The sequence below is a fragment of the Lagopus leucura genome, unplaced genomic scaffold (genome assembly GCF_019238085.1).
Source record: "Lagopus leucura isolate 7727_CA_CO unplaced genomic scaffold, USGS_WTPT01 52172-1_obj-0_obj, whole genome shotgun sequence".
Taxonomy (NCBI): domain Eukaryota; kingdom Metazoa; phylum Chordata; class Aves; order Galliformes; family Phasianidae; genus Lagopus; species Lagopus leucura.
In genome coordinates, this window is record NW_024969545.1 from 1 (window position 1) to 11760 (window position 11760).

Sequence of the window (11760 nt, forward strand, 5' to 3'; positions counted from 1 at the left end):
AGGAGCCCAGCAAAAAGCAGCACCCAAAATGAAACGAAAAGGAGCCCGGCAGAAAGCGGAGCCCAAAATGAAAAGAAAACCCAAAAAGAAAAGGAGCCCAACAGAAAGCAGAGCCCAAAATGAAAAGAAAACCCAAAAAGAAAAGAAAAGGAGCCCAACAGAAAGCAGAGCCCAAAATGAAAAGAAAACCCAAAAAGAAAAGAAAAGGAGCCCAGCAGAAAGCAGAGCCCAAAATGAAATGAAAACCCAAAAAGAAAAGAAAAGGAGCCCAACAGAAGGCAGAGCCCAAAATGAAATGAAAACCCGAAAAGAAAAGAAAAGGAGCCCAACAGAAAGCAGAGCCCAAAATGAAATGAAAAGAAGCCCAGCAGAAAGCAGCGCCCAAAATGAAATGAAAAACCAAAAAGAAAAGAAAAGGAGCCCAGCAGAAAGCAGAGCCCAAAATGAAATGAAAACCCAAAAAGAAAAGAAGCCCAGCAGAAAGCAGAGCCCAAAATGAAATGAAAACCCAAAAAGAAAGCCCAGCAAAAAGCAGCACCCAAAATGAAAAGGAGCCCAGCAGAAGCCCAGCACCACCTCCTAAAAAGAGAGAGCAGCACGACAGCCCCGCAGCATGCTGAGCAGGCTCTGAATGAATTCAGGACCTCCCAGCAGCCCCCAGTAGCTCCCAGCAGCCTCCGGAGGGGTTTAAAAGGCGTTGAGGGTGGGCCCTGCCCTAAGCTGCCGACAAGGTGCAGCTGTGCTGGGGCGGCCCAGCCCTGCGGCACCTGGGGGCCTCGTTAGGGCCGGCCTGGGCTTTGACAGCTACGCTAACAACGCTGTGCTTGGCTCGCCCTGACAACCCTGTCCCTGTGCGTGCGATGCCACGCTGACCCCAAAGGGCTGGAGGAGCCCAGCAGCAGAACAAGCAACCCTACGTCGGGCTCCCGAGAGCCGTGGTGTGCAGGTTGCACGGTGCAGGTTGCACGATGCACGATGCAGGCAGGACTTCGCGTGTCACTACTTCAAGACGCAAAGCAGATTTCTTGGAGAGCTTATGCTTTCCAGTCGTGCCTAAAGGGAAAACCCCCCGCATCCCTCACTTAAAGGCACTCAGCCTCTCGGCGCGGCTCCGATGCGCCCTTCTATTCCTGCATGCGTTCTGCTCTCCGCGGGCTGTCAGAACGAGAGGGATCATCAAAGCCCCTCCGTAGCGCCGCTCTTTGGAGACGCCGGAACAAAGCCCTTACAAACGGCCATCGCTGCAAATTAAGTGCGACTCCACGAAATGAGTTTACCAGCGACGCTCAGAATCTCCTCCCTGAAAGCAGCAAACGGGCGCTAATTAACTTCTCAGGCTCGCTGCCGTGCGGGGATGCTAACCGGCGCCCCTGGCTTCGTCTGATGGAACCCAGCTCGGGCGCGGGGCGGCGGCTGGCTTTGCTGGGGACAAGTGTTGCTGGGTGTGTTTCAAAGCACGACGAGTTGGGGGAGGGGGGGTTGCATCTATTAGATTCGTGTGCCCGAGCAAAGCGTCGGCCTGAGGTGGCAGAAGACCTGATGCGTCAGCATCAGCATCTCTGCGGCCCTAACGTTATGGGATGGGGGCTCTGTCTGACAGCCTGCACTCCGGCTCGGGTGTCTCCTCCTCCCTGTCTGCGCATTGTCCACACCAGTCGCTCTCGCTCTTTTACAGCTCTGCAGGACCCGGGAGGGCTCTGTGCCGGCGCTCCCCCGGGCACGGAGCAGCTGGAGCTGGAGCAGGAGCGCTGCGAAGCAGAGGCTGCTTTTTCCTCGATGTTCCCTTGGTTCTGCAGCACATAACGACGCTTTTCTAATTCCCAGGCCCGCGCTGGAGCTTCTGCTTTCCCTGGGAGGTGCAGAGTCCGGCACGCTGCTCGGAGACAAACCCAACCCTCGTGCTTAGAATCATAGAATCATAGAATCACCAAGGTTGGAAAAGACCTAAAAGCTCATCCAGTCCAACCGTTCACCTATTGCCAACAGCTCCCACTAAACCACGTCCCTCAACACAACATCCAGTCTTTCCTTGAACACCCCCGGGGTCGGTGACTCCACCACCTCCCTGGGCATCCATTCCAGTGCCTGACCACCCTTTCTGAAAAGTAATACTTCCTATCATGGCACCGTCAAATCCTGGAGGCAGGAAATGACCTCGAAGGTCATCCAGTCCACCAGCCCACCTACCGCCAACGCTGCCCGCGTCCCTCCGGGCCGCGTCTCCGCGTCGGACGTCTCCGGGGATGGGAACGGCCCCCCCTCCCCGGGCGGCCGACGCGTCGCCGCTCGGTCGGAAAAGAAATTCTTCCTAATATCCGACTTGAGCCTCCCTCGGGGCAACGCGAGGCAGCGCTTGAAAGCAAGCGACGGTCACCGCCCCGCGAGGTGGCCCTGCGGCGGAGCCGGGACCGTCGGCGGGCGGGGGGTGACACCTAGCGGTACCCGCGCAGCCCCGCCGGGTGCCGCGAGTGCGGGATGGGCGCTCGTAATTCCTGGACTTGTCTTCGTGTTCGGCAGGGAGATTTTTATCTCACGCCGCAGCCGAAGGGAGACGGGTGGGCAGAGCTGCTCGGATGGATCCGAAGGTTGGGTTGGGAAGCGTAAGTACACCTCATGCGAATACGTTTCGCTGTAAGAAAACGAAGATTCACGACCCGATTCTGCTACCGAAGAGTTGAACAAGGATGAAAAGCCAGCGTGGGTACGGAAGGCCCCCGAAGTCGGGCTTAGGGATTTCCGACGATGCGGTGCCTAGGGTGGCTCGGTTATGCGGCGTGCGGCACAATAAACTGCTTGCAATTACAACGAGTGCCTTAATTACTGTGTTTACGTTCCGCAACCTCCCTGCTCTGATCGCACAAAGCCTGCTCTGCGCCTGAAGCCGGGCAGAAACGTTTTGCCTTTCCCCTCTTGTTTCCCCACCGTATGCTCGTTTAAAGAGCCGAGATTGAGTTTCTGCGAACGATGAGCTCAAATGACATAAAGGAGCAAAGGGAGCCATTCCGACAGCTATTTGGGTCTGGTTATTTTTCCTTTCTGCCTAATAGATGTGGATGTTCGCTAATCGCTTCGCATGCGTTCCTAATGGTTCCTCCCATTTGCAAGCAGACGGCAAATGGACTTTAAAGCCTCAGAAGAGATGCTTTGTCTGGCGCTGCCTCCTTTTCCCCAAGCGCTTTGGCTGCTGGATGCTTTCTCCCGTCCCAAGCAGCTGCGGCGGCGTTCGGTGTACGGACGACTCCTAAAGCCGTCGCGTCACTTCTCCGCGAGCCGCTTCGTGTGGCAGTTCTGAACTCCTGATTTGCGGCCGCGGTCTTTCTCCGTACCCCATCTCTCTGCAGATGTTGCCCGTAAGAACCCCTACAGGCGCGTCCGGCTTGGCCCTGGACCTCACCACCAGGTGTCAGCAGCCGTTCGCCGCGCTCAAGCCTGTGGGGTTTTGGTCTGGGTCGGCCGACGAGCCCGAGGTCCTGCGATGCCCGTGGAGAGCGGAGAATGGCTCTCGGGAGGCCGTGCCTCTCTCTCCTTTACGGAGCGCCCTCCTTCAGACCCAACATTTGGGATGGCTTTGGCCGTAGGAGCGCCGTGCCCTTGCGCGCTGTGCCCTCCGCGCGAAGCTGAGGGCTTCGTTGACCGCGTCCCGCTGGGACGGGGAAAACTGGTTCTAAGAACTCCGCTGGCGGCGGATGAATGGAGAGACACGGGAGGCTGGTGGGGAGGACGGGGGGATGTGGGGATGTGGGGAAGGAGAGGGGAAGCGGCGCGTGTAAAACGCATCTCACGCTCGGGGCGCTGGGGACTAAAGAGCCACCGCCCGTACGTGGAGACGTGCCTTCCTCGAAGACGCCTGGCCTGGGTGTTTAACATTTCAAGCGGGGGAATTCCCCGTGCCCTTGGGTCGACGGCCCCCGTGCTGTCGTTTCTCTCGTGGTGACTTCTGCAATGCTTGTCCGATTGCAGACCGCGAGATGAAAAGCGATCTGTCTCCTGATGTCTGCTCTGTCTGTCTGTCCCGCTGCCTGGGCGGTGGGAGCGACCGCCGGGCAAATATTGACCTTACCAATGGAGTTAAAGGGGATGGAGTGACTGAGGTCTTTTGTGCTCTAATTGGAGTAAATGTTCCGATTATGCAAGTAAATCTCTGTGGGAGAGATCGCTTATCTGTTTGCCTTATCTTAACACACACTCAAAAATAGGAAGAGGACGATAAGGACGGCTCGTCGAGGTGGGGGAAACGGCGGGGGGCAGAAGCCGGAGGGCACGGGGATGAGAGCAAAGCCTCTCCAAAGGGGACGGTCCCGAACCTGAAGGATGTAACTCGGCGTTCTGTCGGTGCCGGAGGGGCGCAGAGGCTGAAAACTTTGCTGCGCACCGAGGGTTGTGAGGCTGCGTGCTGCAAAGCCGTCTCCTTGCGCCGCACGGTTTGGTGCTTCCTTGCACAAGGCCTTCCCTATCGGTATCGCCGGGCTCTCTGCCCTGCGAACCTCCCCCTGACCAACAAGTACCGCTTCAGGGCGCTCCTAGAGGAGGAAAAACTCCCGGCAGCTTCTGAAATACTCCCGTTGCACTTTGAATCAGAGAAAGATAGGGACGGGAGGAGCCCAGCGAGCTCTTCGTCCGCACGGGAGCTCTGGAATAATTCGGGATCATAAAACAAGTGGGCTTCTTGAAGGTAGAAGCGATGGTGTAACCGCCGCTCTCCTTCTCCCAGCTCACGCCCGCTCCTGCAAGCTGTTCCTTTATACCGGTTGCCTCTTTGCTAATAAGCTTTGAAAAGCGAGTTCGTTAATGTGCTGACGGCCAGACTGCGCTTTAACGAGCCTTTCTCAATGCCTCCTATCTTATCTCGAGCTCGATAAGGACAAAACGTTCCAGTGACAATGCTATAAATCACATTTTATTGATGCGTCTCAATATGGAATAGCCGCTGCGGTTTGGGGGTGTCTGTTTGCTTTGGAAGCAGCAGCGTTGTACAGACGCAGCCCCGGGAGGCTTGCTGCTGACTGAGGGGGGTCCGGGGGAAGGTTTCTCTTGAGGAGCATGGGAGGATTTGCACGCGTTTTCAAGGAGGGCACTGCTGGTGGGGAGCCTTCGCCTGTACGTGCACTGAGAGAGTCTCTGAAGTCACACTTCGGTAGAGATACGCACACAAAAACCCTTCTTGAATGGTGTTGAATGCATTCCTCGCTGCTCGCTTTCCAGACCTGCCCCATCATCCACCTGTGTGGTTCTGTGGGGTTTTCCTTCATCTGGGTTCTCGCTTTTTGCTTTCGGTGTGGATGAACGCATCCACGTTACAGCCACACGTGTGGCTGTTTGCGTATCCTACAGATGTATGCGACAGCGGGTTCCGCACGCAGCCGCTGGAGCCGAGTGTTGTTTCCAGAGAGCCTTCCCCCTTCTCTTTTCATGGTGGAAGAAGGCAGCTGTGCTCCGCACGGCGGTCGCTGCGGGCTGAGGATCCCACCATCCCTGAAAGGAGAAAAGCAGCATTTGGAAATAAAATACCGTGGATGGAAGCACTGTGGGCACGTGGAACGAGCGTGGGCCTGGAGCCCGGCAGATGTAGGTTTGGTGGCTCTCGTGGGGTGACGCTGGGCGGCGCCTCGTTCCCAACGTCCTGGCCCGCGTCTCCAGGTGGGGAAGAGGCCGTGAGGAATGCTCTGCTCAGAAATTGGATCTCTTATTTCACAGAATAACCCGAGATGGAAGGACCTGTCAGGGTCATCGAGTCCAACTCGGCGTGCCTGGGTGCAGCTCAGGAGATGCGGTTCGTTCCCGGCACTCCCAGTGGGTGATGTAATTCCTGCAGAGCCAAAGCGGCTCGCTCCTGCGTTTATTTCTCGCCCCGGATCTTTGCACATTGACTCCGTGGCTTCAGGCAGGCTCTCCTGCCTCTTGGGGCATCCCCAATTTCAGCCAGCCCTCTAACGAGGGAAGACAACTCAGAGAACAAACCGGTCCATCAGAATCGCTAGCTGCTGCTGTCTCAGCGGTTCCGGGTGGGTTAGATGGCATTCGCTGCACGTCGGTAAAATTATTGTCTTTAAGTGAGAAAAAAGAATTGGGAAATCACTGCCTATGGCTCTCGAAAGGCCGCTCTCAGCCCTCTTATTTCCTCTGAAAAGCCCCCTGGCTTCGCTCTGCCCCTGTCCCCCCGTGTCCCCCAGCTCAGGGCACGCTGCGTGTCCGTCCCCGTCCCCCACCTCCCCCGAAAATTAGGAGCTCTCCTTCCGTGCAATAAAAAGAGAAAGCCGACTCCAGCGGGCAGAATGTACGAGACTCTGCTTTTCCTCCCAGAGCCGAAGTTAAAAATTATTCAGCGTAGAATTCCTGGCCTGTGAACCAGAGGCTCCGCACTGTACCAGGCAAAGATTTTCACCAGCATTCCGCTTAGCCAAGGCGGAGATAACAGCGCTGCGAAGCACTTGGAATAAATCCGCTCTTCCGAGATTCCTCCGGGGTGCTCCCCTTCCGCCCTGTTTTCCCCGAGCTTCCTAAGGTCTTGGGAGAACTCAGGGCTGGCATTTACCCCGGCTTTTATTTTTCTTAACGTGAACGAGGCCAAACGAAGCCAGAAGTTGCTTCGGTTTGTTTGGTTTGGGGTTTTTTGTTGTTGTTTTTTTTTTTTTTCTTCTGTGTGCGTGTGTTTAAACGGCGGGAGAGAACAAGTAAGTGATTGACTTTATCTTTTCTTAATGAAGGCTTTTCTCGAGGGATGGTGATAGCTGCACTTTGCGATGTTCTGAGGGAGCTTGGGAAGTGGTTCAGGAACAAAAGGCGCTGCGGTCGTTGGAATAAGGCTGAGCGGTAGCGGGGTGGCTCCCGCCGCTGCCCTTTGTGCATCAGAAGCTGTGGCTGCAGGTGACTTCCCCCCTTCTGACCACTCGGACACCGGGAGAGAAATTGCCAGCAGAACGAAAGGACAAACATTTATTTTCTACTTCTTTTAAAACACGAGGGTCTGTGGAGACTGATGGTGATTGCAGCCGTGTTACGTTGGACCCGGCGATGCGAACCCTTGGTGCCGCTTTACTCCTCCAACCGTCAGCAGAGCTGCTCCTTGCAGGGCTCCCAGCTCTGCTGGCGGCTGAGGGGGGAGATCTCCATCTCTGTGGGATGGATACGCAGTGGCTCTCTCCGCAAAGGAGGGCTAACGTAGAGTCTGTGTGTTGTGTTGAGCGCGTGGTGAAAGAAAGGGGCTGTGCGGAGGGGTGCTGCTCTGAGATGAGCTGTAAAACTCAGGCGCAGGTTGAGCTGTGGGAGTACGTGCAGCACGCTGTCTGAAGACGAGGAGGCTCTCTCCTCTTGTTTTATGGGATGCTTTCATACGCGTGTGAGCGTCCAACAACTGTAGGGAAGGGAAATTATTTCTGTAGGAAGGAACTGACATTCTAGCAAAGCCAGTCACAGTGCGGCAAATTCAGATGAATGCTGCAGCAGGGCATGGGAGGCAGACGGGGCTTTAAATGAGATATCGAAAGGAGCATGGCAAGCACTGTTTGCAGCCCCTCTGACACGGTGCCATGCGTTCGGGGCGACCTGAACACACGGAGGAAGCCCTAAGGTCACCGTTTGCTTCTTGCTAGTAATTGTGTGCATTTATTCCAAACACGAAGACTCGCAAAGATGACACGCTGGGGTTGCAGGAGCTGCAGGGCTTCCTGCAGTCCCATTGTTCCTTTCCTGATGCTTACACGCTTCTGGGCCTGTGAACAGCCCCGTGGGCAGGCCGTGAGCCGCCCGCCCTTGGGTGCTGCCACCTTTCTGCTCAGTGCCATGGCCTGCTGGTGGAGCGGGGTGGAGGGAGGGAGGAGAGCTGCGCGCCGGAGGCGTGCCAGCATCCCGCATCACGTCGGCCTAAAGAGGTGATCACCTCTCGAGATGAAATCAGCACACGAGATTCTAGACTGTAAAAGGGATGCACACGTGCACAGATGTGTGTGTACATACAGATAGCACGCTAGGCCCAGTGCAATTAAAACTTAACAAAAACCACGGGGCATCCAGAGGCCATAGAGGGTAACAGGAAATCTCTCATCAGCTTCCCTGCAATTTGGATTCTGATTAATATCTGCTATCTCTAATAGAAACGTTGGGTTTTTTTTTGTTTGTTTTGGTTTCACTTGGGCTCAAGTGAAGAGGATAATTATTGCTAATGATTTATAGGGAGGTGACAGGTGGAAAGAGAACGCCTTTCGGAAGACTGGCAAAATGTTTTCTGGGGAGAAACCACGCTCGGGCGGCTCTCTGACCCCGTCAACATTAAGTGCTGCTTCCTGCAATAGAATTATTAGTATTGCCTTATGCTATCCCAGAACAAGATGCCTTGGTCTACTGGAAAGCGAGCCAGGGAAGTTTTCTCACTGTGCAGCGGGTAGAATATCTGTAACACCACTGCTTGGCCAATGCAAATCAGTCGTTGTGTGATGTGCGCCTCGTTGGCCCAGCTCCTGGGTTCAGAAACCCGAGGACTCTCTCTGCCTTCTATGTGAATTTGCATCTTTCATAGCCCCCCTCTGCTTTTAATTACTGCTCACAGCTGCCCGTTGCAGCTGCTGCCAGCAGTTTCTGCCTTCGCAAGGAAAAAGGTGACTCTGGGTTCCTTCCTACGATCACAGTTTAATTCCTTACTTTGGGGAGCACCCCCCAGCAGGACCAAATAAGGCTTCAGAATGCAGGAACCGCTGCTGGAAAGGGCACTTGTGATTATTTCAAGCTGATTTCGGGCCCTTCCAGGTCACACAACTGTGACAGGTGTGCGGTGAGAAGACAGAAGGATGCGTTATGAAAGATAACACCGTGTAACTCGCCATCAGCTTAACAGAACCCTAACAAAGCTACTGGAAATCAGAACGAAAGTGGAAAGTGAGAAGAAAAGCACTGGATTTTCTATAGTTCGCTTCCTTTATTTGGGAAGTGTCGATGGCATTGGAGGTTTTAAGGTCTCGGGGTTAAAACAATCGTTCTGCCAGGGAGTGAGGGATTGAGAGACTGTGTGTGACCTCGCTGTTACGAAGGTGTGGGCAGGGTATGTAAACAAGCACAAGAATCATATCTGTGCAGGCTTTCAGGAACCATCAGCTCACAAACTTCCTGGAGCGAGAGCGGAACACACGGCAGATCCACGCGCCTCTCCCCCCTCATGCTGTTGCAGTACCATTAGAATTCCCCCGATTCCTGTTAATATTCTTACTCATTAGTGCTAATGATCTTCCTGGGTGGGTCGAAGGAGCTGCCCATGTCGGACTTACTCCCCCAGTTCCACCTCCTTCAGCCCTTCCCAGTCCCACCGCTCCATCACCGCTCCCACCTGAGCCTCCTGCTGACCTTCAGGCCCTGCTCAGCCCCAGGATCAGCCTTCTGCCTTCCCTGTGCACGGACAGACCCAACAGGGGGTTGTGGGTCTGGGCTAGGAAATCCGTTCTGCAGAGTCATGGCCACTGGGTAGCGTCGGTAATTGTAGGACCGACGCTTCCAAACGGGTGAAGAAGCAAAGTGAGGGGTTAATGTGCTGTAGGTCAATTTCGTTCCAGCTCAACCCAAATGGCCAGCGGATCCGGTTCCAGGGCTCCACCGAGTTCCTGCACAACCCCTGATTAAACAGGAAAAACCTGTGAATGGTTGGCTTTGAATCCCAGGCTGGGGACGGAGTGCGCTTGAGTAACATGCATGCTTCGGGATTTCATTTAAATTTCTCAAGCCTTGGAGGAAAGGGAAGAAACCTGGGCCTTTCTACAAGAAGGGGGAAAAGATCTAATCTGTTTACACCCCGCATTCCTTGCGTTCCTTTGATAGTCTGCTACTATAAAAGCCCTCGGTCCCACCTATGGCACGAGGTTACTTTGGCTGCAGCTCCATTAAATCTTTCTGAAAAGGCAGACGTGACCCGCTGTACCCAGAGGTCCTGCTTCATTCGGACCCCGGCGCAGCTGAGTTGTTTGTGATCACGTATAGATCTGAGCAGAACCTGTTTTCCCTTCAGAGAAGGTACGCACCCACCCACCTCGTTCCAAAAAGGCTCCTTTTCCTGGTAAGAACTTAAAAGTGTCCTGGTATGGGAATGCCCTTCTTGGAAAATGAAGCTCTTTCCCCGCTCCCTCCCCTCTGTTTGAACGTGATGACTCAAGCTTGGTGCAGATCCAAGGCAAATAGAAGGTGCGGGCGCAGGCAGTTGGTTAACTCCTGAGCTGCTGTGAATAGAGATCAGCAAGGAGACCCAAGCTGCTTCCCAAGGTCTGGGCTCCGGCCCTCTCTTCCCAATCACTTCCAGGATTCTGTGGTCTGGACGCTTTCCAGCCACGATGCTAAGGGAGTAGGTGGGAGCCGGCGATTTTGTATCTTCTGCTGCGTTGGTTATCAAACCATTCCCTCTGCTGCAGTCACAGCAGTGGAGTTAACAGCACCTGGCTCGCCGAGGTTTACTTTCCCATGTGTGCGTTCAGAACGGGGCCAGATGTTGGGTTATTTTTGTTCCTGCGGTGCCGTTGCGTCAAACCGTTGGAATCCATCAGCAGCGCTGCGCTGCTGGAAGTGGGGTCGGGACCCACAGAACGTGAGCATGGGGCAACTATTCTGCCACATCCAAGCCATGACAGTCTTCCAAAGACTGAAGCAGAACGTTAGGAAACTGTGTTGGCATGTGGGGAGAGGGCAGAGGAACCTACAGCTGCCCTACGGGTAGCCAGGGCCGACGGAACACAGATGAACTCCAGGCTTTGGAATGAGGCTGAGGGGGAAGGCAGGGCATGGTTGGGTCTTGCTGGCAGGTGGTGAGGATGCCGAAGCGCTGCTCTCTGAGGTGGATGGGCTTCTTCCCCTTTTGGACTCGATAGCGTTCGCAGCAAAAGGAGGCTCTTCTTTGGGTGGTGGGAGGAAAACAGAACAGAACCCAAACCCCTGTGTAGGCCATAAACGCCGAGTGAGACATCCGCAGGGGTACGGTGCAGTCCCAGCGTTCTGCAATATTTAACTCCTTGCTTTCAAAGTGCATTTGCTCTGCCTTGAACTCACAGGGCAAAGAGATTAACTTCTGCCTTCAGTGGAAGGACAGAAATGTCACGCATTTCACTTATCTTCCCGTGAACACATTTCTCCAGCTTTGCTTTGAGAAGTCATTGGAAAAAATCAGCAGCTCTGATGATTAACGTTGAAAATAAGGGTATATTTTGCATATCTAAACATTAATATCCTGTCAGGTGTCTCTGAAACAAAGAGAGAATGAGGAAGAAGGGCCACCTGAGTATCAACAGCTTCCATCGGAACTAATCGAGGCTCGGTGACCAGCATTTCATAACCAAAAAGTGATTTGAATGGCACGGCTTGAATCACGGCTTCCTCCCTTGATTTGCCACAGCTCTGATTTGTATTTGCAAACGAAGGCACGAACGCAGCAATATCTGTTTGAATATTAAAATATTTCTGGAAAGCAGCCTGAATGTAATGGAACAAATCCTGAAAGGGTTCCAAAAAAATAGAATCACCCGTGGAAACAATTTGAATGCTCCCTAAGGGGACACAGGCAGCAAATCGCGTTGTTACAGTCATCTGTAAAGGGAAGGGAGAAGAAGTAAATCGAGTGCCCTACAAAGCTCAAAATAAAGGCACGAGGAACAATTATATTCCTGAAGCAGGTGGAAGTATTTCCTTCCGATATGAACGCTTCAATGGGCTTCTCTAGGGATAATGGACGAAACCAACCTCAGCCCTTCAGTCCTGCCTAACTTCTTACAGCTTCTTGTTTCATCATTTGCATCCCTT

General features: G+C 54.0%; 1 long non-coding RNA gene across 1 annotated transcript; it reads right to left on the reverse strand.

The window, feature by feature from the left end:
- Positions 1–6226: 6226 nt before the first annotated feature.
- On the reverse strand, positions 6227–10148 carry LOC122194193. The gene is made up of 3 exons (XR_006183065.1): positions 10007–10148; positions 9314–9595; positions 6227–7351 (listed from the first exon to the last, which is right to left on the reverse strand). It is a non-coding gene; the product is annotated as an uncharacterized LOC122194193 (long non-coding RNA).
- Between the last annotated feature and the right edge of the window lie 1612 nt (positions 10149–11760).